This window comes from Mustela putorius, unplaced genomic scaffold (genome assembly GCF_011764305.1).
Source record: "Mustela putorius furo isolate JIRA1106 unplaced genomic scaffold, ASM1176430v1.1 tig00004035_pilon_pilon_pilon, whole genome shotgun sequence".
Taxonomy (NCBI): domain Eukaryota; kingdom Metazoa; phylum Chordata; class Mammalia; order Carnivora; family Mustelidae; genus Mustela; species Mustela putorius.
Window position 1 is genome coordinate 1,218,920 of NW_025422171.1, and position 26,910 is coordinate 1,245,829.

General features: G+C 36.2%; 1 long non-coding RNA gene and 1 pseudogene across 2 annotated transcripts; one reads left to right on the plus strand and one right to left on the minus strand.

Moving 5' to 3' along the window:
• Positions 1-892: 892 nt before the first annotated feature.
• On the minus strand, positions 893-26,278 carry LOC101671834. 2 transcript variants are annotated; one of them, XR_006604460.1, is made up of 4 exons: positions 22,564-26,278; positions 16,434-16,489; positions 3,414-3,516; positions 893-923 (listed from the first exon to the last, which is right to left on the minus strand). It is a non-coding gene; the product is annotated as an uncharacterized LOC101671834 (long non-coding RNA). The 2 variants fall into 2 exon arrangements; XR_006604459.1 differs by lacking the exon at positions 22,564-26,278 and having other exon boundaries at positions 16,434-19,559.
• Positions 6,207-6,329, plus strand: LOC123389818 (annotated as a pseudogene).
• Positions 26,279-26,910: the final 632 nt, after the last annotated feature.

Consider the following 26,910-nt stretch of genomic DNA (forward strand, 5'->3'; position numbering starts at 1 on the left):
TTGGTCCAAGTGTTGGTAAGTAAGTAAGTAAAGTTGGTAAGTACGTAAAGTTGGTTACCAACCAAGTTGGTTGGTAAGTAAATGCAGCGAACCACTGATTAGAACCCACACTGCTTTCCTCCCATCCAGTGCTGACTTGCAGATAATACTCCTTTCAGACCAGATCTGGGATTTCTAAGCCTTACATCTTCCTCCAAGTACAGAAGAGCGTTACTAGTAAGACAGAAAATTGTAATTACAATGAGTAAACAATCAAATAAGGACCAAATTAAAATCGGGAAATAGTCCTCTGCCAACACCCAGAGCTCCCAAGGACCCCAGCTGGAATCCTAACCCTAATACTGGGCATCAGTTTAACTTGGAAGTAATTTTCCATTACTGTACAACACACTCTGCCTTGCTCATATCTGCCATTCTTTGCTTTCTTTGGGCTAAAAAATATAATATATAGCTTTAGTAAAACATGACCTTTCTCACAACAATGCCAAATTCTATGATGAGCTCCTTATCGTGGGGACTAACCCAAAATTGCAGACCACATGGGGTGGTAAAAAATAATCCCTCTGATGGTTCCCATTTATAGGGAATTGGAAGTATGTTGATTACTCTGTATTTGTGGGTTACTACACCATACTACATTCCATGGCAAGACCACATGAAGGGGTAGGTATACATCTTAATAAAAAACAACAACAACAAAACACCTGAATGAAAATGGAAGTCTGCATTATTCCAGATTATTTTAACCAAAGAAAACTCCATGAGGCATAATGTCAAATTTTAGGATTACTCATACATCCATAAGTTGTTTACTCATACATTCTTAAGTTGTTTATATGGAGTAATAAATTCACAAATGAAATGAGTTTGTTTTCTGGCTTGTTTCTCCTATGTCTTTAAAAGCACTTCGCCCACAAAATGACCTGAAAAAAAAGATTAAAATCGTTAGCAAACAGAAATTAGTATCTACTGTGTATCTTCTATTGTAAACACAGACATTTCAGTTACAAAGGAAATAATTTGCCAGGCTAGAGTCACTGAGCAACAGACCTAAAAAATACTCAAGAACTGAATTAATATGCTGGATTTATAAAATTTTCTTCAGCAATCCACCTCTGTAATTAGTATTTTGTTGTAAGCTCATACAGAGATTAAGTGCCTGGAAAGTTAAATACATTAATGTTGAGGAAAAAAAAAAAAAACAACCAGCAGTGGTTCTGAAAATGCAGTCCTCACAGCAGAGCAACACCAGCTGTTAGAAATGAGACCTCTCAGACCCTCTAAATCAAACACGATGGATCTGCAGTCTTTGATCTAACAAAGGGAGTCAGGGGGTTCTCCAGGGGGTTCTGCTGCCCCTTGAAAATATGAGAACCACTGTTTCATCAAAGGATAACCCAAGGATACCCTATTTTTAATAAGACTTATGTACTTTATTAACATCTATAAACTTAATAAAAGTATCTTCCTGAAATGACTTTCTTTTCCATTGACTAGAAAATCTGTAATGAAAAGCAATTATTTTAAATAAATACTATTCATCTCTTACCAAAATTAACTTCCAAATCCTAAAGTTCCAATGACTGATCCACTTGACAAGCTTATAAGATCTCTCTCTGATAACCACATAATAAATGCCACAGCTTTGATCTGTGGTGCAGTTAGCCTATGCACATTAAATTTGTTTCCCCTTACCCACATACTTTGAGATTATTTTTTCAAATTTTACTTAATAAAGGACTTACAAATAAAGCAATATGAAAATTCAACAAAAGGTCTACAGAAGATTTACAAAGTAATTTTCTAATTTCAAAAGGCAATCTAATTTTTTAGTTAATAATTCCCTAGGTTGGTGGCTCTCCAACAGAAAACAGTTTATGTGGACAGCTTTTATTTTTTCATCTTTTTCAAGATGAAAAATGCAGGGCTCCAACTCAATGAGCATGAGGTCAAGACCTGAGCTGAGATCAAGATTTGGACACTCAACTGACTGAGCCACTCACCAGGCACCACACTGCCCTTTTTGTTTTTTTTAAATTTTATTTATTTATTTGTCAGAGACAGAAGGAGAGCGAGCGAGCGAGCACAGGCAGACAGAGAGGCAGGCAGAAGCAGAGGGAGAAGCAGGCTCCCCGCCAAGCAAGGAACCTGATGTGGGACTCGATCCCAGGACCCTGGGATCATGAGCTGAGCCGAAGGCAGCCGCTTAACCAACTGAGCCACCCAGGCATCCCCACCCTGCCTTATTTTTTAAAGTAATCTCTATAACCCAATGTGGGGTTTGAACTCCTGACCCAGAAACCAAGAGTCACATGCTCTACTGACTGGGCGAGCCTGGCACCCCTACCTGGAGGTCTTTTAAATATAAAATACTGCATTGCTGGATCCCAACCCCAAGTTTCTGTTCAGTAGCTGGACCTGAGAATGTGCATTCTTAAGCTCCTAGATGGTCTAGGAACCAGCTTTGAGAATTATTACCCACAGTTAATTTTCTAGAGCTGGATAATAGAACACAAAACAGAGTTTTCACATTTTTATATGATGCACTGGCATCAGATACCTTAAAAGGGTGAAATTTCTCTTATCAGTGATTCTCAACATAATGCGCATCATTCAAATCCCCTGGGATTGTGTTAAAATGAGCGTTCAGATTCATTTGGTCAGCTGTGTTCCGAGACTGTGCACTGCCAAAAACCCAAAAGGCTGACTCTCCTGGTTCCTGGGACCACACTTGTAGAAGCAAGAACAGAAGAGATGGTAAATCATTACAAGTAGGAAAGAAATACCCTTAAAATAATACCTTGTGGATCTATAAGGATGACCGTACACCATCACTGGAAATTCTGTCATGAAGGTCACAATGTAAATGTTCCTATAAAAGTTTCTATCTAACTTAACAAGATAATAGGAAAACTGTTACCTTTACAAAAGGCAGAAAGCAGTGAGGAAGATACGGAACTAGTATCCCTAGTATCTATCTGAATTTATGATATTAAACCATTTTTAAGATTATACACTTACCAAGGAACTAAAGGCTTTTAGACTTGGGATTACTAAAAACCAAGAGGAAATTTCTTTTCTTAGTAAAGACCTGTTTGATAAGTCATTTTTACTCTCAATTCATTTTTATCTGAGGACAAATACTAACCAAGGAAAGATGAGGGCAACCTGGAGCTAAAAATAGCCTCCAACTTGGCTCAGAGAGAAGGGCAGTGACCCTGGGGATCCCTTAATACAGGCAGAGAAGCAGAGGTTTCAGCTTCCACTATAAACTATTCACTAACATTCCACTAATTCAAAGCATGGGGACCATTACTACATATATTCATGAAATCAGCAGTGCCAGTATCAGGAAGTATGTATGGTTAAGGAAACAGAAGGAAGGAACAATGTTTTAACAGACACTGACTAACCTGAGAGGAAATACTGACAACACCAGCAGTTCCTAGTCTCTGAACTTGATTCATCCTAGAAGCCAAAATTCAGGAAGCGTCATCCATGTTTTCTTTCACCCTCCTAGGAATACAAAAAAGTCAAATTTAGCCAGTGTCCACAACCAATAAAATGGCAGAAGTATTAAAGTTCTTAATAGTAATTTTCATTCAGGAAAGATTTTCCTTTGCATTCATTTTCTTGGAGAATATCAACAGACTTAAAATTCAGTTCAATTTTGTGTTTTGGCTTAAACACCACTAAATCCTAAAAGTTTAGTCTCCCAAGTCTGCTAATAATTTTAAAATATTAAGAGCCTATTTTGCTAAATCTTTAGTTCTTATTTCTATAGGCAGGTCGTCTTTTTCTGCATTGTTGATCCCTCAGCACACCACTGCTTGAAATCTTATAATCCAAAATTCTACACAGGATCCTGATCCCTACTCTAATCTGGAACATTTTATTGTTCTTGCTTGTACCAGGGCAGGGCACATAAATACATTTCCTGTATTCCATCAGAAAAAGATTTACTTGACCCCCAAAGACTAGAAACAACTACCCTAAATTATATTGCTTCCAAAACCCATTTGGATCTCAAATACACCTGAAAATTGGATGGAGTATGAACAGTCCCCTCCCCCAAATCTGTACGTAAAAAAATATGAACACAAACTCCTACATGTAATTTAAAGGGATTCCAAATAATCCAACGGGACCCATGGTCCCAGTTATAAAACTTTAATATTTTTTCAAATAAGGCATGCCAAAAACCACCAAAAAATTTATCTTTTCTATATTTCCACCCACAAGCAGCATTCTACTACGCAGGATCCTTGTTAGGTATCTGTCAGTAAAGTCATTAGGGCATTCGTAAGTTGGTTTAGTGCATATTTATACTTCTGTAATTTTACCATCTTTAGTAAAGTTATCGCAGACAAGAATGGAACGCATAAACCAAACTGTACAACTGAACTATTCCAAATACTATCTTCTCAACTTTTCAAAAATGTGAACCCACAATTTACGAAGCATTCATTACCTATATTGAAACCTAGGAATGTAATCTCTAGAATTATCCAAGTTTAGTTGCCAATATTTAGTCTTTAAAAGGGTGGCTTAATATATGAATACTCAAAATCACTAGCATTCTGTTTAAAGCGGTCTTACAAAGAAGTGACGAGGCTTATGGTACACTGGTCTGTCATAACCACTAACAATTACAGTGAGCCACTGCACATGAACATCCATTTCATGGTACTCCTAATTTGGACTTAAAGTCTGTAAAGTCCTAGAAAGTTGATACACAAAGACAGCTGATACATTTACTTTCTGATGCTGAAGAACAGCTGTCTTTATAAAGTGATACTGCTAAATACTGGGGGTGGGGAACACCAGCCAATAATTACATTAAAAAAAATTCTTAATTGAAATCTTAAAGCACAACTGTAACAAGACTATGATACCACTTTGGATGAAATTGGTCCATTTTGGGGTGCCTGGGTGGCTCAGTGGGTTAAAACCTCAGGTCATGTTCCCGGGGTCCTGGGATCAAGCCCCACATCGGGCTCTCTGCTTAGCGGGGAACCTGCTTCCTCCTTTCTCTCTCTCTGCCTACTTGTGATCCCTCTGTCTATCTGTGTCAAATGAATACAAGTTCATGTTTGATTTTACCTTCCCATGCCATGCCAAAACACATGAATTGTTAAAAGTGAAAAAATGACTACTCTAACCATACCCTACGTCAGAAACATACAATATTTTCTAATGACTTTTCTTAAAGAACAAAACATTGAAGATATGGAAGGCCATTCTTAGAAATTACTAACAATGCACCTAACATTCTCCCCTCTTTGAGTTAGAGAAGGTATCCTTTTCCACTGAGTACACAATCCTTACATTACATATAATTTATATTACATAATATATAGTAAATTACAATATATAATTACAATATAAGTAAATAAATTATAATAATATATAAATTACAATAGAAGTACATTCTAAGAAAGAAATTTATAAAATATAGATACTTAAGCAAGCATGGAGGCTCAAAATACTCTATAAAGGTGTTCAAATTAGTTTTACAGTAATTTACAAAAATTTGTTTAAAATAAATTGTAAATATCTATGAAACAGGAGTTTAGCAATGGCTCATGTTGAAAAGGCTTTGCCAGAAATCAATGTAAAAGGTTATGATTTCTTCTGAAGTAGATTCCGATGGTATCAAACCATAAAGGAGCCACGTTCTTTTATTGGCATGCTCTGCAGCGGGGTTGCCTTCTGAGGAGCTTATGTTCTGCAGTTTGAGGTATGGAGGCGGGAGGATATCCATATTATCAAACATTACCATCAGAGAGAACATATATAGAATAAAGCTCACAATCTAATACGATCCTTTGCTTTCATGACAAAGACAAAGACCGACTGCTAAATCAATAAACTGAACACTATTATTACAGGGAATTCACAACAGTGAAAATACGTAACACACTCCTAAGTGAAGTAATTTTATTTCAATGTTAACTAAAGATTCTCTTTAAGCAAGGTGACTTTAAGCCTGGGTGACTCAGTCAGTTAGGCATCCAGCTCTTGATTTCAGCTCAGGTCATGATCTCAGGGTCCTGGGATGGAGCCCTACACTAGGCTGCTCTCTCAGTGGGAAGCCTCCTTGAGCATTCTCTCCCTCCCCCTCTGCCTCTGCCCTTCCCCAGGCTTGTGAAAGCACATGCTCTCTTGCTCTAAAATAAATCTTTAAAAAATTAAAATACATCTTCAGCTTTGCGCAGTGGCAGTATCGTAGCCAATGAGGTTTATCCGAGGCGCGGTTATTGCTAATTGAAAAATTAAAATACATCTTCAAAGAGCATAAGGAAATAGTGTCTGATTAAGTGAATAATATATCCAAAGAAATTAGGCCAAAAACTCAAACGTCATCATCTCCCAATGAAATGCATAAACACCCATGAAAGCAGATCTCTAAAACAATGGAAATACTACAAGTTCATCCTTTTTGATGTAATACATTTTCAACTGAAGACAATGTAACATTACATTTCCAGTTAACTGAACAGTTAGTTGGAAGTTAGAAAAACATTAAAAAAATTTCAACATTTTAAGTCTTCACCTCTTTTGGATTAAAAATAGGCAATAAGGGGCACCTGGGTGGATCAGTCTGTTGGGTGTCTGACTCTTGATTTCAGCTCGGGTTATGATATCAGGGTTGTGGAATCAAGCCCTGAATTGGGCTCTGTGCTCAGTGTGGAGTCTGTTTGTCTCTCTCCCTCTACTCTTCCCCGACTTGTGCTCTCTCTCTCAAATAAATAAAATCTTTAAAACAAACTGTCAGTTAAATACAGCAAAGTGGGCTTCGATTTTTTCAATCAAACCCATGTATCTTCTACCCACATTAGCATGCCAGACATCATAATAAATGCTCAATTACATAATTTCTATTTTCTAGCTGATATTTTACAAAAAGCAAAAGTCCGTAACATGAACAATCTATTCTGCATTCCCAACATCTGGTTTTCCAAAATTCTAATCAAGATACCCATGTTTTTTTACATCAATAGGTTATACACAGATAAGTAAGTTTTACAACGGCTAGCAATGAAACCACACAACCTAGTTAGTGATGGTTGTTCCCCCCTTACCCATGGTTTCACCTTCTGTAGTTTCAGTTACCCAGTCAGCGGTCGTCCAGAGGCAAGAGATCCTCTTCTGATGTTTTGTCAGAAGGTCAATAAAAGCCTAATGCTACTTTACCATACCTACATTGTTTACCTCACTTCATCACATTTTATCACATTGGCACGTCACCAGAAAGGTAACAGAACAGTAAGACATTTTCAGAGTCACTACACTCATATAACTTTTATTACTGTATACTGTTATAATTGTTCTATTAATTAGTTATTGCTACTAATCTCCTCCTGTGCCTAATTTATAAATTAAAGTTTATCGTATTTATGTACACGCAGGAAAAAAACATATTTATAAGGTTTGGTACTATCCACAGCTCAGGCATCCACTGGGGCTCTCCAAAGGACTAGCAAGGAGGATTTGAAACACAAATATACTTCACATAAAAAGCTATTCGAATATCCACAGAGTGTATGAAAAATTACTAGGGAAATGTGTATTAAAAACCGTAACGATACACCTCTACATACTCACTGCAACAGCTAAAACAAACATGACTTGACAATACTGAGTGCTACGAAGGATGCAGAGGCAAAACAGAAATCAGGTACACTGCTCATGGGAGTATAAAGTAGGACACACATTTTGGAAAATTGTTTGGCAGTTTCTGAGAAACATACACATCCCCTCCCCTATCCCTACAGACAACAATCCCACTCCCAGATATTTTCCCCAAGGAAAATGAAATGTGTGAATGACTTGTACAAGAATGTTCATAGCAGCTTAATCATAATAACCCTAAATTGGAATCGACCCCAAGAATACATCAATAGGATACTGGAAAAAAAATGTTGCATATTCATTTAGTGGTACACTATGCAGCAATAAGAGAGAACCAACTGCTGATATGCAACAACACAGATGAATCTCAAAAACACTATGTTGAATGAAAGAAGCGAGAGGCAAAGAGTATACATTCTATGATTCCATTTATATTTTTCAAAAACAATGCAAAACAAATCTGTGGTGACCAAAATAATACAGAGGTTGCTCTGATACAGGATGTACTGTATCAGATAGGTGGTTTATGAAAAATGAGGCTGTCAAACCAAACAAAACTCACAAATTTAAGTGACAGGCTATTCCAAATTTTTAAAAAGCAGGATTGTAAGGTTAATTTTTTCCCAAGATTATTTAAGTCAGCTCTACACCCACCGTGGGGCTCAAACTCAGGACCCTGAGTTCAAGAATCACCTATTCCAGAGTCAGACAGGCACCCCAGGATTTTAAGTTTTTTTGGATTCAAGAATCAGAGAAAGATCAACTCAAAATTAAGAAATAAGTACATAAAATAAGGTCTCGTTTGAGTAAATAGGTAAGAATCATTTATAAATACTATTAAATAACACTGAAATCTAGGAAATACTAAAGAAAAAATAAAGATTTAGGTTTTTCAGCTTTATTGAGGACAACCAGGTTTTTCAGGAAAAGTTTACTGATATATATGATGTACATATAAATACACACATGCACATACTGTCTGTTTTTCTCCAAAGGTCAAACACTCATATGAAATCTAATGAAGTACAAATTAATGACTTATATCATACATAACTAATGACTTCTAAGAAAAGTTATAACTAAGTCAACTTCAAGGTCCCAGGCCTGTTTTTAGAATTAAATGATTCTTACCTAACAGACAATTCTTGGGGCCCTCTGACTTATAAGGGGTAGACTGTGAATTCTCTAAGGCAAAAGAACTCACACCACAGGTGCTTACTGCAGTTTGTTGAATCAGTGAGGAGGCTGTTTTTCCAAGTTCAACGTATCCAATGTATCAATCGTGTTTATACATAATGAAAAAAGCAGTGGAAATGCAGTTTACTTTTCACCATATACTTAAGCACATTAAAATAACAACTACTGTTACCCTACTTTGATGAATGAATGAATCAACTTAAAAAAAACACTTCTTGCAGAATCCACTGCATGGAGAAAGGTGAACTTCTTACACTGCTGGTGGGAATGCAAGCTGGTGCAGCCACTCTAGAACACAGTAGGGAGGTTCCTCAGAAACTTGAAAATAGAGCTACCATACAACCCAGAAATTGCATTACTGGGTATTTACCCCAAAGATACAAAAGTAGTGATCCAAAGGGGTACCTGTACCCCACATGTCTACAACAGCCAAACTATGGAAAGAGCCCAGATGTCTACTGACAGGTAAACGGACAAAGAAGATGTGGTGTACATATACAATGGAATATTACTCAGCCATCAAAAAAAAAAAAAGGAATCTTGCCATTTGCAATGACATGGATGGAACTAGAGGGTATTACGAAAAGCGAAATAAGTGAATCAGAGAAAGATAATTATCAAATGATCTCACTGATATGTGGAATTTAAGAAACAAGGCAGAGGATCATAGGGGAAGAGAAGAAAAAATGAAACAGGATGAAACCAGAGAGGGAGACAAACCATAAGACTCTTAATCTTAGGAAACAAACTGAGGGTTGCTGGAGTGAAGGGGGTGGGAGAGATGGGGTGGCCAGGTGATGGACACTGGGGAAATATGTGTTGTGGTGCATGCTGGGTGTTGTGTAAGACTGATAAATCACAGACCTATATCCCTGAAACAAATAATACATTATATGTTAATTTAAGAAATTAAAAAAAAATACATATATATATATATAGTAAAAAAATTTTTTTAAAAAGAATCCACTGCATGTGTTCAAATGCAGTAAATAATATGAAATGTTATATCAGGGAGAAATTAAACGTCGTGCGAGTATAATCTGAACTATTATCTGTTTTATCTATTTACATTTATTTAAATATAGGGTAGAAAACAGGTGCTAAACTAAATCAGTGATGAAAATATTTTGTCCTGGATACAAAATGCCAACATATGTTCTAAAAAAGGGATTGAAAAGTCTAAAAACAGAAGAGTTAAATATTTTGGTCTCTGTGGGGCTCAGTGGGTTGAGCCTCTGACTCTTGGTTTCAGCTCAGGTCATGATGTCAGAGTCCTAGGATTGAGCTCTGTGTCAGGATCAGCGCAGAGTCTGCTGGAGATTCTCTTCCTCTCCCTCTACCCATGCCCCTACCTACCCATGCACATTCTCTAAATAAATGGATAAATAAAATCTTTTAAAAATTTTTGGTCACATTTTTAAAAATGTGCAAAATTTCCTGTTTGATTACCACTAGATTTGAGAAATTAGGTTGTAGAAACAACAGAAAACACAAAAACAAAGCATTAAAAAAAATTCATAAATCTCAATCCTCAAATGTTTTACACCTTCACATCATTTGTAAATGCAACATAGTCCCAATCAGCAAAAGCTCCAGATGCACTGCACTGTGTCTCATCAGAGCCCAAGAGGACTTCAGGCCTTCCCGTGGCAAGGAGCTGCAGGATCTAAATGGTGTGAACCTCAGAACTCTCTGCCATCCTTTTTATTTTTTTAATTAGTTAATTTGAGAGAGAAAGAGCCAGCACAAGCAATGGGGAGAGCCAGAGGGAAAAGCGGACTCCCCACCAAGTAGGGAGCTAGATGTAGGGCTCTCGATCCCAGGACCCTGAGATCACCATCTGAGCTGAAGGAAGATGCTTAAACTGACTGAGCCACTCAGGGGCCCCCCTACAGTTCCTTTTTAAAACCATTAATGCTACTTATGCTATTTCCCATTTTCAGTCACCACCAGAGTTTGTTAAACATTTCCAGTAATTTTGCATTCATTACACTCAATTTTGAGACAAAACTGTGTGACATAAAACCTCATTTGGGTTCTGCTAATCACTTCCAATATGAACTTGGAAAAACAGCCTCCTGATTCAACAAACTGCAGTAAGCACCTGCGGTGTGAGTCCTTTTGCCTTAGAGAATTTACGGTCTACCCCTCATAAGTCAGAGGGCCCAAGAATTGTCTGTTATGTAAGAATCATTTAATTCTAAAAGAAATTTTAAATGAAAATGTTCACATACTAATAACACCACTACTGTAGCAGAATACAAAAGAATAAGCAGGCTTTTAAAGAGACTTCCCCATAAAAATTCTGGAATGGAAGGCACAAAATAGGGGGCACATTCCTATTGAGAAAAAACAAAAAAAGCAAAAAACAAAGTTAAAATAAATATGGAGTTCTAAAAAAAAAAAAATACGGAGTTTTGACCATTCTAAATTATGTGTGATATTCTACTGAAAAATAAATTTCAAATGATAACAAGGTTAAAAACCAGACAAGTTTCTCATTTCCCAAGGGTCATTTCCTTCTTTCATTTCAGTGGGTTTGTAACTTGGAGGGCACACTGGTCCCCAAGCTTTCATCAACATCACATGTAGACATACTTTATGACCATTAATGCTACATCCATTTATTCTCACCCTTCTTTAGCTCTCTCTACTCTTATCTGTTTATATTATCAATAATCTTTAAAGACCAAGCCACGGTAACCTTTCACCTCTCCTTACTGGTCTAATTGGCTTGCCTGCTTTTTATTCTGGTTCTCTCTCAGTCAAGTCTCCATGAGTAGCTAAAATACTTTTCTTTTATTTTAAAAATTTTTTAAAAAGATTTTTGTTTATTTGACAGAGAGAGATCACAAGTAGGCAGAGAGGCAGAGAGAAGAGAGAGAGAGAGGGAAGCAGGCCCCCTGCTGAGCAGAGACTGATGCAGGATCCTGAAATCATGACCTGAGCCAAAGGCAGAGGCTTAACCCACTGAGCCACCCAGGTGCCTGCTAAAATTCTTTTCTAATACATAAACTAGATCATGTCACTACCTGGCACAAGCCTTCATGATGGTATCTCATCAAGAAAAAAATCTCTTGGTGGCTCAGTCGGTTAAGCTGCTGCCTTGGGCTCAGGCCATGATTCCAGGGTCCTGGGATTGAGTCCCAAATCCAGCTCCTTGGTTGGCAGGGAGCCTGCTTCTCTCTCCACTTCTGCCTCTCTCTCTGATAAATAAAATCTTAAAAAAAAAAAAAAAAATCTCAACTATTTACTAGGGCATACACTGGTGTACATCCTGCTTCTCAATGGGACAGTTCTGCCCCCAAGTGGGAGAAAATTAGTTGAAGGTAGGAGTAGGGAAAGGCAAAAATTTCTTTTAATGTATAAAAGCATAGATATAACAGATATATTTATAGTTCATAAACAGCTGAGTTAAAATTTCATGAGGGAGTCAAAAAATATCATGAGGGCCATGGGGGTGGCAATTAAGGGGGGAAAAAAGGGTTAAGCAACACCCTTGCTTTGTTCACTTAAGGCCCGCCACAAGAGACATTTTCCTACTCCGTGCTATAAATAATAAACTCAGTTTGAACTGGGTTCACCTTCAACACCTCCAACACTGCAAGTCCCTTCCTTCTGATTATTCAGGGATCATTCAGCTCAAGCATCTCCTCAGAGACACCTCCCCTGACCATCCTAGCTAAAATGGACACATCTGTTTCCGTAGCCCAGCTGTATTCCCTCGGTTTTATTAGAAGAGTCAGTCAGAATAGTCCTAGTACTGCTACAGGATGTGCTCCATAAATATTTCTTAATAAGTCTAATAACTACAATATGTGGTGAAACAAAATAATGTTTATCCTCCAGTCATACCTTGGAGAGAGAACACTTCACGATTATGACAAATGGTGGAATAAATGACTTCTGACCAAGATTTCAGTTCTGCGAACAGCAAACTGCTCATTCAAGTCCTTGAGCAAACAATATACATAACTGTTTAAAGTTACTATATGAAGATATAATTTTTTAATTAAGAAAATCATTTCATCTTGCTATAAAGTCTTCAAACATACATAATAATTCACTGAATAAAATCCACAGTTCCTAGGGAATGTATACAAGTGTCTTTGCATTTTTTTTATTAATTCTAGCTGAGCTAATCTAAAATACAGCGTAGAGCCTCCATCCTTTTTGGTTTATGAATGACATATCTACCTCCCTCTAGTACTTCAAAATAATACAAGATCTAAAATTCAAAGTGCTATTGTAGTATGAACACCAAAGATGGGAATTCTTCTAGAAAAGTTTATGGTTCTTCTATTTTTGACACTCAAGAAATGAAATCCAAATTAAGTATTTGAGCACCACAACTTTATGCCCATTCCCATCACTGGAGAATCGTAGAAATTTTTTTTAAGTGAAAAATTTCTGAATTCAAGTCTAATGCCCTCCTCCCCTTCTCTATCACACAAAAAAAGCCATTATTATATTCACTATAATATCGCTCACAAGGCAAACTGTTAATGTTCACCATGTCTTTTTAAAAAATCTAACATACTGGGCACCTGGGTGGCTCATCCAACTCTCGGTCTGGGCTCGGGTCATGATTCCAGGGTTGTGAGATTAAGCCCCATATTGGGTTCCATGTTCAGCAAGGTATCTGCCCGAGATTCTCTCGCCCCTTCTGCCCTTACTTCCCCGCACCCCACACCACTCTCTCACTCTCCCTCTAAATAAACCTTTTTTAAAAAATCTGATCTATTGATAACTCTCTTAAAGACATTAATAGTTTTAATTAAACAGGCAACACTTAATGTAATCTAGTATTTAAAGCACAAGACTTTAGGTCTCTAATTCCCAGAATTTTTTTTTAAGATTTATTTATTTATTTATTTGACAGACAGACATCACAAGTAGGCAGAGAGGCAGGCAGAGAGAGAGGAGGAAGCAGGCTCCCCACTGAGCAGAGAGCCAGATGTGGGACTCGATCCCGGGACCCTGGGATCATGACCTGAGCTGAAGGCAGAGGCTTTAATCCACTGAGCCACCCAGGCGCCCCTCTAATTCCCAGAATTCTTATTAGCCAGCTTTAGACTTTAAAGCTCTTCCAAGTTCAATCATATAATTTCTATTCTAAAACTTCTACCTATTACCTGCAACAGTCCCATCAGTTTTTATTAATTTCTGATCTTTACTGACTTTATGCATTTGGTTGGGGACTGCAGGGAATAAAGTTAAATTCTCATTGTCTTTAGTTAGGATAGGGAACATCAAAAAAAAAAAAAACCCTTTAAAAATATACATACCCAGTGACCAATTGAACTGGTAGAAATTTTATCCTCTATATATATCCACATACATGCCCAAATACATACTTTAGAGCATATAAAGGGGAGAAGTGGTGGGTGGGAGGTGGGAGGGAGGGAGAGAACATACATTAATCACCGGCCAAAAAAGATCCATATAACATAACTAATAATGACCAAGCAACAGATGTAAAAACAATGGATCTCTCTCCCTCTCACATATGCATTTACTTGAACAACCTCCAAAACTGAATATTGTGAGAAAATAAGTAAATGGCAAAAGTGTGTACAGTGTCCTTGCATATGTATTAAGAATGTATACAAACACAGAATACAAATATTCTATGAGCACACAGAAACTTCTGGAAGCATACACAAGAAATTAGTAACAATGAATACACCTCAACAGAGAAGCTGGGCAACTGGAAGACACAACATGGAGAAATTTACTTGCACTACATAGCGTACTGTATTTTCACGTTTGCATACCAGATGCGTATTATTATTCAAATAATTTAAAAATATAGAGTAGTTTATGTATCAATAGTATTTGAAGGCTAGTTGATTTTTATTAGGTGTTAATGCTTTCCAAAGTACAACAGTGTGCTAAGGATTATTTCTAGATCTCAAACAAGTACTTGAATGATGACTGTACTATAGGGCTTACTTAGGTAATTCAAACTTAAGTTTGAAGAGTAAGGCAATAGGTGTTAGTCCACCTCTGGTTTCCATATTTCCTTGTGCTGACCACTGACCAAATATGAATGAAATGAATCTTTTGTAAATGTTCATTCCTTTAACAAGTTTATTTCTATAACTAATGCACACAACTGCAGTATTAATGGATCAAACACCAGTACTCCAGTATGAGACTCAGCTCAAACCCTTCAGAATCAACCTAGTTCACCAAGCCCTTTAAAACCTACCTAAACCTCATCTACATAGATGGTTAGAAGGTATCATAGCCCCTAATCTATATAAGTTTTGCACTGGTGAACTATTTGTCTCATACTTTCACTTATTAATTATTGCTGATTTTGTTGACAACAAAATTCTTGAGCCAATATCTTTTCCTAAGCATCACAATTTTTCATGCAGAAAACACTTAGTAGATGTCACAAAAACCTGAAGCCTTCCATCCGGACTGCTATTCTATTCTTCGAAGTTGGTAGCACCAAAGTCACTTACCATCTGGTTAAGAACTAGTCATCTTTGTTTTCCCACATAACAGCCGCCCCCCACATCCAATTAACCACTAAGCCTTGACAACTTCATAGTTAATTAGGGTCTTGACTATTCCTTTCCAATCCAAGTAACATATAAAAACTGGTTTCCTTGCCTGCAGTCTGAGTTCCTACAAATGTACCCTTTCCAAAATGTAGTTAACTTTACTAATACAAACCTGACCACCACCATTCTCTGGCCAAAAACTTCCAATATACCTTACCATGGAGTAAGATCTCATTAGTTTTCTATTCTCTTTCTGGATTACTACCAGCTTCGTGCACATTTATCAGTTCCCAGGCTTTGCTCATAATGGGTCTTCTTTGATTACACCTGCTCTCAAAGACAAGCTATAATGCATCTTGAAAATGATACTCAGGCACTTCTACCTTCCCGACTCCTTGGATATACTCATTAAGTAATTCTCTCCCTTTTATTCTGAATGGTCCTTAAATCTCCCTTGCCTAAACAAGAACACTCTCCTCATCCTTCCCAATTAGTTTATCTTCTACTCATTTCTCTTCTCCAAACTCTCTAGAATACTTAATTTTGGACAAACAGATCTCATATTTAGTAAGTGAAGTCACCCTAATATACTGAGCACTGCCACTGAGCTGAATACACAGCATACTATGTTTTTCCCCAGTGGGTAATGGAATACGTGATAACTTACTGCACATGATGCTCCAAGTCAAACACAACAAAACGATTTCTACTGAGGATTCCAAGACTTCTTTTATATTCACGTGTGCTTTCTGGAAATTTTCCTTTCTTCTCCCTGCCTCCCAAGTCATGTAAATGTGATCCAAGTCTCAAATTCAGAGGTGTTGCTCCTAATATGTCTACCATCCTCTTGTTTTCCCTTAGGCCTTTTCTTCACCACTGAACAGTAGCTACTGTACTGCATTCCAACCTCTGCCACCAGGGTTTGGAACTGCTCAACAACAGGAGCACCTTGTAACTACCCCATACTGGCTGCCCTAAGTCTTAAATGTAGCAAATACTTAAACAGAACTAATATTCCATTCAACAGTACCTACCATAGAATCAGTGATTCATGATCTATGACCACTTCTATTTTATACTCACCTATGCTCTTTCCAAATGTAACAATGATAAAATTCTTCACAATTCATTCATAGGCCCTATCCATTTAAAAAAAAAAGATTTTTATTGACCAAATGCATGCATATATCCAATTACGACAGCAACAGTGCACATACATTAAATTAGCATTCTAATACCTAAGTTATTTTTAACTATGTGATAAAATTCTGGAAAACAAACTCATCATAGTACTAGCACCCATGCTATTGTGTATGCGTATCTTCAAGCACTACTCCAAATAAAATAACGATTAAAGAACAAACAAGAAAGGAATAGTTGCTTTCATTTAATGATGATTCAGCCAAAAGCACATATAATCCCAAAAAGCACTGAGACTCTACTGGGTATCGTTTTGCTGCATCTGTTCCATACAGCGACAGTTCAGATTGGAGCAGAAAAAAGTGATCCTCCAGGAAGAATCCTGGGATGAGGAAGGGAGCTAAAGGCAGGATCATGAGCATGGGAAATTAATGAAATGGTAAAGATACTGAATGCTGGGGGAAAATTTTTATGAAAAACTTATACAAATTAGTTCAAACAGCAATTAGTGGTCTTAAACCAATTCTCTTTCCACACTACTGAAACAAAGAAAATTTAACTATGGTTCAAGTAAATACTAAAATACACTTAAGGGTGCCTGGGTGGCTCAGTCAGTTAAAATATGACTCTAGATCTCAGCTCAGGAATTGATCTCGGGGCTTTAAAAAAAAAAAACCCAAACCAAAAAACATACACACACACTCTTCTATTTCATACAGTACATATTAACTATAAAGAAAAAACATTAGAACTTTGGCTAACCTGAGTTGACTCAATTTATTTGTCCTCCATGTAGATGTTAGACAACATGTACCACTGTTAACATGTTGATTATTAACTAAAGTTTAACCATAATGTAAACTGGAAATTTTTAAAAACATTCACAAATACTGCACTTGGATATTTATCTCCCAATTTTTCAACAGCTCTGAAGTCAAGGAGGAAAAAAATGGCAAAACAGAAAATTGTTTTGTTTAGGTCCCAACTAAGTGGCATTCTCTTTCTTCCTAACTTATACTAATTTGCATTTACTATAAAATAAATGAAAGATAAAAACCTAAATCCAGGAACTTAGTAATGTCTACTATTTGAGAAAAATGTTAATCTTCTTAGAAATATTTCAAATCATATTGTAAAGGCAATTCAGAAAAGCAAATAATGCCTCCTTTATAGGTAATTTTAAAAACCCCTATAATCCATCAAAATGAACAGTAATGAATGTTAACTCAAAGACAATGATAAAGGAATGGAAGGGAATCGGTAGCCCTGAAGAAACCCTTTAGAGTATTGGAATAATTACCCACTCTTAAATAGGAACTGTTAATAAAAGACCAAGTGAGATAAAGTTTCTTCAAACTTTGTATTATATGCTTTTCTCTCCCAATATTTGTACAGAATAGTTTTTCAAACTCTTTTTCATATAATACCCAAGTTATTTTTCAAATCTTCTAAGAGGACTAGGCGTTCCCTTCATAACATCCAAGTTTTATTGAATGACTTCTCTGGAAATAAATCTTAACCACTCTGTCATTTTAAAGTTCAATTACTAGAGAACTGCCATAATCAGACCTTCAGTGTCTATAGACGTGTATCTGATGATCACATTTTTTAAAAATGTATATGGATAATCACAGAAACTATAAGCTGAAGTTGCTACACGTTAATAGGAGACCCTTCTGAGTATTTCCCAAGGAATTGCTCTTTGCAGCCAACCTGTCCTACTTTTCCTGCTTCAAATCTTCTCTTCAACATATACCAATGATTAGAAAAGGTGCAACAGAGAAACTAATATGTAAACTTACAATCAACAGCCTTCATTTTATACTCAATCAGAAAAACAGGTATTCTTTTTCTGGAAATAGAAATTGGATTTGGACACTTTAAGAGGCGTTTTATTTTAAGAGGGGGAGGGAGAAAATCTTAAGCAGCTTCCATGCACAGCACAGAGCCTGACACAGGTTTGGTCTTACAACCCTGAGATTATGACCTGAGCCAAAATCAAGAATTGATCAAGAGCTGCACACATAACTGAGCCACCCAAGTGACCCTAACACTTCAGGAAGGCTTTTCTATTTCCTTCCAATACCTGTGGTTTCCTTAATGCTTAGGATTCCACCAACACCAAAACACCACTGTACTTGAGACACCCAATACACAAAACATACACTTGGGAACTTTTTTAATTGAAAAAATTTAAGAGCCCTTATTGTTCCAGGAGTTAAAAATTTGCTTTCTTCCATGCCATCAACCTCAACAACTCTCTAGCCTCAGTTTAAGGTGTGACTTCCATCCATCCATTTCAAATTACTCCCTTCACATGTCCTTCTATCACTTGCTCTTAGTACTTTCTTTTTAGATAGATTTCTATATGGACATATGTAAGGGTACATATTCTCCTCAATTCTATTAAAAACTGGACTATTTGCTTATACTCTCTAATGGCTCTTTCTCTGACGCTCAGTACAATGATGAAATCGTCTAAGAATTTATCATTTCTTCCCATGATTTCTCTTGCCACCCACTGAACTTCAAGCTTAAAGAGGGTGAGGACCAATTTTATTTTCTTCACTCTTATACAAATGAGCTGAGACAAAAATGTTCAATAACTGTTTGGGAAATGAATAAGCAATCTGGGATTTTCATCCATATACTTTAATTGGTTCTGAAAACTACACTTAAATTTATGCCATTACTCCATGATATTCCCGGAGTCTGGTTCAAAAAATACTGAGTGTCAAATGTGCTATGATATGGGGAACATTAATAAGAGATGAATAAAATGCAAGCCTAACAAGCAAGTAAGTAAACATGATATACTGAGAAAGTGACAGGACTGAAAATTCTGTAAGACTCTTAAGAAACCTACAAAAATATCTGTGGAGACAGGGGAACAATTTTAGTGTTTAGTACACAAGGGGTGGAAAGTAGATGAGGTTAGAAAGGTAGACTGAGAACAGATCATAAAAAGCCCTGTGACCTAGAGGCACCTGGCTGGCTTAGTTGGTAGAGTGTGAACTCTTGATCTTGAGGTTGTGGGTTTGAACCCCATGTTGGGTGTAAGGATTACTTAAAAAAAAAAAAAAATCCCTGTGGCCAACAATATAGTTGGTTTTTTGTTTTTGTTTGATTGTTTTTATTTTTGAGAGACAGAGAAAGAGAGAGTGCACGAGCCAGGCTCTATCCCCACAAGCCTAAAATCACAACCTAAGCCGAAACCAAGAGTCTGAGGTACAACCAACTGAGCCACCCAGGTACCCTTATAGTTGGGTTTCAATTAAAATGAAAAGCTATTGCATCTGAAAAAGGAGACCTACAATGATCTAATTCACATTTTTAAAGGATGCACTAGATACGATGTGGAAACTGAATTACAAGAACAAAAGAAAAGCATGACAAGTTAACAAATGACAGTGCTCTGAGAACATATTTACCAGCAGAGTTTTAAAATCCCAACAATCCACCATAGATAATCAAAACTGAAATACTAAAAAAATCCAATACCTTACTCTCCCTCAAACAGCTACCCCACCCCTGATCCTGAACACACTTACCTTCTGTGTTTCAGTTAATGGTTATCACCATCATCACCCCATCATTCAAACTAGAAAACTCCTAGATCACTTTTCATCTCCTCCTCTCCCACCAACACACTAGTCTGTTAAATTCACTCTACTTCTGAATTACCATCTGGAATCGGAACAATCATCATGGACACTAAAGATCCTTTCAAATATCATGTGGGGGGAGGAGAATATGAGAGTGAACCAACGATCTATGTGGTCTGTTTTCTGATCCATTTACTTCTTTCCTAACACCCAGTCACCTAAAAGGCAAAGATCAAAACTCCTCTACTTAAATCAGTTTTATCTAAACATAACTTCTTACCTTCTCTACTCTTACCTCCTCCCCTAAACAGCTCCTAACTGCTCAGGATCTCTGTTCACTTATTAGCACTTCTGACACCATTCCATCTTCCCACAACCCTCCCTCCCTATCCTCTACATCCAAAAAACCCTACAGCTAGCAAGTATTTACTCACCTTTGTGACCTGCTCAAAAGTTATCATCTTAGCGAATTCTTCCCAGTCTTCCCAGTGTAAGTGAATACTTGCTTCTAGGTTTTCAGAACATTTCCTATACCCTTCCTTACTACCAACTGGTCTTATACATTGCTTCTGCAAAACCACCAGACTCTAAATCCCAAGAGGGCAAGGACCATATTTTATTTGTTGTATATTCTCATGTCAACAACCATGTGTTGCCCTCAACTGGTGTCATTCATTCACTAAACAAACACTTAATGAGGATGTAATATAAAATGAAGACAAATCACTAAATGATAAGATCCGTACTCTCCTAGAGCGGACACTCTGGACAGAATCAAGTATAAACAAATAAATGAACACAAAATCATCACACAAAGATTTTAAGAAAAATCTTGTAGGACAATAAAATTTGGGGACTTAAAATTTTACCAAGTATCAAGTAAAATAATAAACACAAAAGAAAAATAACAAAAGTGAAAAAAGTAACTGTAAACTTAATGTATATAATTTATTTCCTAAAAGCTGGTATTCAAATTTCTTTCTTGCACTCCTGCACAAACACCAAACAATTATACTACCAGGAAATCAATCTAACACCTAATGGTGAATATATAAACTCTAAAGTTCAAACTCAAATTGTTCATTTGTTAAAAAAGAAAAAAATAACAGCATAATTACACCATGTAATGAGATTCTGGGATTATATCCATGTAAGGAAAAGAGAAATTTGACAAAGTTACTGTTCTGGACCAGCACTAACCAGAAGAAAAATAATGCAATGTAAGAAATTCTAAATTTCTAAGTACATTAAAGAGAAAAAAAGCAACAGATGAAATTAGCTAAATAGTACATTTTATTTAACCCGATATATACAGACTTTATCACTTCAACATATGACCATATTAAAAACTTACATTCTTTTTCTTCTTATCAAATCTTTCCAATTCTGTACTTTACACATCTAATTCAACTGGCAAATTCTCTCCAATATTTATGTGTATGTATATTTCATTACTTAAAATGCAAAAGATTTGAATACCCAAGTTCTTCCAAATATGCTAAACACTACTGAAAAATTGAATGTAATTACAATAAAATTAAAAATCTTACAGTTTCACTAGTCCCATTCCAAAGACTCAATAGCCCACTTATGGCCACATTGAACAGCACAGCTCCAACAGATTTACGGCATCCATTTCACCCACATTTTGTGTCTTTTATCAGCACAGACCAAATAAAACAATGTTGTCCCTTTTTTTCCTGAGACAGACATTTTCTAGTCCTCTTATCTGAAACAGCTGTCACTTTCTCTACCTTTAAGACCTCATAAATTATTTCACCTCTATTTGTTCCTCTAGGTCTAGAACACTAGTGCCATGGGAGCTGAGGGTTGTTCTATTCTGCATACAGCTATTATCTGCAGTGCCCAAACTGCAAGAAACCGTCAATATGGCAACAGCAGAAAACCACTACTGAATGTTTTAAATGCTAAATTATTTAACATGTACATCATACTTATGTAATATCCAAAAAATGAATGACTAGAAACTGCTTTTGACAGGTCGTCTTCCATATGGTTCAAGTAGCTGCAAAATAATTCAAATTTTAAGATCTATAATTTCAATCAACCTAGGGAGTATCTTGTCCATTCAGAGGTCTAAAAGATCATAATATGAACCTAACTATATCTTAGTTTACCTCAGCTCTGACACTGTAGCACAAATACTGGGACATAAACTAGTTCCTCCTAAAAATATAACCATGTTATATAGCAAGGGAGAAATTAATAATCTGAATACTTGTTTTCTATATTATACTTCCTATCCCCCCAAATTTGGAGCATGTCGTTTTCTAAAACCTTCTGATTTCCTCTAATATTTTAAAAGATTTAATGGCTCCAGGTCAAAGTCAATATACCATAATATAAAGAAAACAAAAAAAATAAGGATTTCTGAATTTTCCCAATTAATCATCATGTGTTATTCTAATAGTAGCAACAGAACCAGTATAAATCTAAAGTTTTTATACCTGTCTAGTGGGATAATAATTGGGGCTGTTAAATATGAGATCAGATGTGCAGGGAATACAGAAGTCTTCTTTATCTGTGGTTTTGCTTTCCACCGTTTCAGTTACCCAGAGTCTGGAAGTAGACAATACTCTTCAGACATATGGTCAGAAGGTCACTAATAGCTTAATGCTACATCACAATGCCTAAGACATTCACCTCACTTTATCTCATCACAAATGCTATATCACATCATCAAAGGCATTGAATACAGTACAATATTCTGAGACAGAGGCCACATTCACATAACTTTTATTTATAGTATAATTGTATCTTTGATAAATTGTATATGTATCTCATTATTGTTAATCTCCTACTATTGTGTCTAATTTATAAATTAAACTTTACTGCAGAAATGCCTGTTAATTAGGGAAAGTACATACAGGGTTTGGTACTGTCTGTGCTTTTCCACTGGGGGTCTTAGAATGTTTCTTCCTCAGATAAGGGGACATTGCTATATAGGGAAACCACAACATAAATCAGAAACCTTCAGTATAGGGGCGCCTGGGTGGCTCAGTAGGTTAAGCAGCTACCTTGGGCTCAGATCGTGGAATCGAGCCCCACATGGGGCTCCCTGCTTCTCCCTCTCCGACTGACACTCTGCCTACTTGTGCTGTTAAATAAATAAACAAAATCTTAAAAAAAAAAAGAAAACTTCAGTGTAGATTAACAGCTTGCTTTTTCAAATTTTACCTTTTTTCTGCATTTGTGTTCCTAAAAATAAAGCACTGACTTGTAGAAATATAATTTACTGTAGTGTCCAAGTACTGCCACAGGAGTTAATCATTTCTTGATTGAAGGAAACTAGTAATAAATAATTGAAGAGGAAAAATAAATGTGTAAGAAATCTATCCATGTAATTTTTAAAAAACAGATTCAAGAAACTTTTACTCTCAATAGACTACATGAGAATTTCACAGGTGGAAAATAGGGTAATAAGCCATGTTGGGGAAGAAACCTAGTAGTCTCTTTGAATCCTGGGTTCCTGTGGAGCAAGGAATCTGACTCCTTAATTTAAAAAAAAAAAAAAAAAAAGGAGGGGGGGTAGGTTGATGCAAAGTTGAAAGATAAAAGGTGTAGCTGAGTTGATTTCCTTGAGGACAGATATGTAACCACTCAGATTCAATCCCATTTCTAGTTCACAAAACCACAAAATGCTTGGTCAATGTGGATTTCCTGGTAAAACTGAGAGGACATTATAGTATGGCAATCTTTGGGAAGCAAGAGCGAGAGGGGCACCCAGGTGACATCGAAATAACAAACAAGTCTCTCTCTGTTTCCTATACACAGATTTTAGCAAACATACACAAGGTTCTAGAAACTACCTGCTGAAATATTTAAAAGGCTATAAACCAGGTGATTGTTTCTTTGCACTAATAATAGTCAAAATTTTTTAAAGGAACTATAATCAGTATCACAACTATATGCTCTCATTATGGATCAATTTAATTGTTTTAATGTACTACATTTAATGTATTGAATAGAGTTTGAATAATACATACATGCAGCGTAAATCTTTGTAAGGTCTCATGAGCTAGGCTATAACTTTACCATAAAATTGCTTAACAATTTCCATTTACTGAACTCCTTGGTGGCATTACTTTCTAAAACGAGTAATGAAAATTAAAGCTACAAACCAATAGAAAATTATTTTAATAAATATACTCACTGTCTTGGAAAATGCATTTATCAAATGTATACCTTCAATCTAGTCAACTAAAAGATCAGTTCACAAAAGAGAAAGGTTGAGTTATCATTTTAACTCATCAAAAGAGTGTCACTATATTCATTATTTACCAAGATGGTAAGCAAAGACCAAGAGTGTTTTCTAAAACCTTCATCTGTCAGGTATAAGCACTTCAACATTTTTCTTTTTTTTTTTTTTAAATAACCATGACACCCAAAATGGGGCTCAAACTCATGACCCCAGCAAGGTCAAGCAGGAGTCCTACAGCTGGCCAGGCACCCCAGGCATCTTCAAATATACTTATATAAAAACATTGTTACAGTGTTCCATTTCTCATACTGTATAGGTAGTTGAAAATCGGTTAAGTGAGAAACCTTTACAAAACTTTCAAATTGTACTTTTCTGTATTCTATTTTCACTTGAATTCACTAGGCTTGTAACACAAAAAATCCTAGTTCAAAAATCTTATGTGTAAGATTTAGCACTCAATAGCCCACTTATAATTAATGGACTTTTTTGCAGTACTTGTCAGTTGGCAGTATCTGGAAACGTTTGGGAGTTTTGAATGGTCTCAATGACTGGCCAGAGATCCTAAATAACATATAACGTACCAGGACAATCACCTATGCTACCAGCAACAAAAACCAACTAACCAAAAAGTTACCGTGATTCTTTTGAGTAACACTTCAGAACAGAGATTCTCAAAGAGTCCCCAAACCCAACATTATCTTCATCAGGGAACTTGTTAGAAACTCGTTAGCCCTACCTGAGACCTGCTGAATCAGAAACTGTGAGGTAGAGCCCAGAAATCTGTTTTAATGAGCCCTCCAGGTGACTGCAATGCACACTGAAGTGTGAGAACTACCAATCTGAAAGGATATTCACATGGATGCTGGTTTTTAATTAAGAGTAGGCATTTTGTTTTTTCCACTCCTGTATCTCCGCCTTAGGAAAGGGTACAGCAAACAAAAGGACCCCTCAATACATATTGGTACAATAAATACATGGATATAGTGCAATTCTGAATGACATGGCTCCCTCATAAACTCTGTATGACTGCAAAAATATAATTTTGTGGATAATTACTCTGATTTTCATGTTCAACTTTGTTGAACTGCTGATTCCTAATGTTTAAATATTCTAACCAGTCCATGAACATATATATATTGTAAGCAATTCTAAGAATTAGCATTATAGACTAAGTAACCACTGAGCAAGTTACTACCGCCTCCAACACTTTTAAGAAGGTCAGAAATTAAAAGACAGTCACTGTGTGAGATTGTTTACTTTTTCTCATTACATATAAAACACCAAGCAACATTTGTAAATCTAAGCAATGTGTCACATTTGATGCTGATTTAATGTTACCTAATAATCTGAAAATACCCTGACAAAAAATTAACTACCATTATCTTGGCACAATGTACGATAATATAATTTGCAGAAATTAAATAAGCATATAAAAATGAGAGTAACTCCTAGGCCAAACTTGGCAAAGTTAATAATGAAAGGATTGTATTTACATGGTTCTTCTAAACCCCCAAAACATACGTAAACCTTCTTTCACATTCACAAATGTCCGGTAGGATGACATTTTGCATAAAGAAGATGAAACAAGGATGACTATGTCTTAAGAGATCCAGTCACAGATATAACATGAAACATAATGAATTACTGTGGCTACTCCTTTAAGTTTTGATACTTATATCCTTGTATTTCCTACCTTAAAGATAATAATTATCTGAAATAATTTCAGAGATAGAAACAAATGTTAGATATAAGTATCAATTCCAAAGTCTTCAATCTGCAAACACACAGAGAATTTAAGAAACTCCAGGTCCAATTACATCACTACTCAAGTAACGTCCACATATTACTATTGATGCAATGCAGAACCCTTGTTTTTAATTAATAAAAACCATTTCTTATTAATGGACAATACTCTTATTTTTTAAGATTTTATTTATTTATTTGAGATAGAGTGAGAGAGAGGGAGCACGAGCTGGGGGAGGGGGACAGAGGGGGAGAGAAAGAAGCAGACTCCCCGCTGAGCGGAGAGCCCAATGTGGGGCTCAATCCCAGGAACCCGGGATCATGACATGAGCAGAAGGCAGATGCTTAACCGACTGGGCCACCTAGGTGTCCCAACTGATACTTAAAAAAATAATAGTAAGTTGAAAATTTAAGAAGTATGCATTCCTACTAAGTACACTTCTTAATTCTACCTAATCGTACTAATTATAATTAGTCTTTATGAGATGGAAATGTATTACATGAAATTTGGGTAATTATATTGTAGAAAACACAACTGAAATTTTACATACACATATATGCAGAATACCACCTTTTAAAATCCACTTCTTTAACTCAGAAGACAAACAGTAATTCTAACTTAAGATTTTTATATCAACACAGTCAACAAATCTAGTATCTACTGCAGAGGTGAGAACTGGTAAGAGTAACAGTGATTCAAAACATAAAACTATTATACCTGAAAAACAATTTTTAAAAAATGTGTACTACAAACTGGCAAGATTACTTTAAGAAATGCACTATACTGCATCTAGAAAATACAGGCTTCTCTTATTGAAAAGGGAAAATGTACATCATAAAACAAATCAGT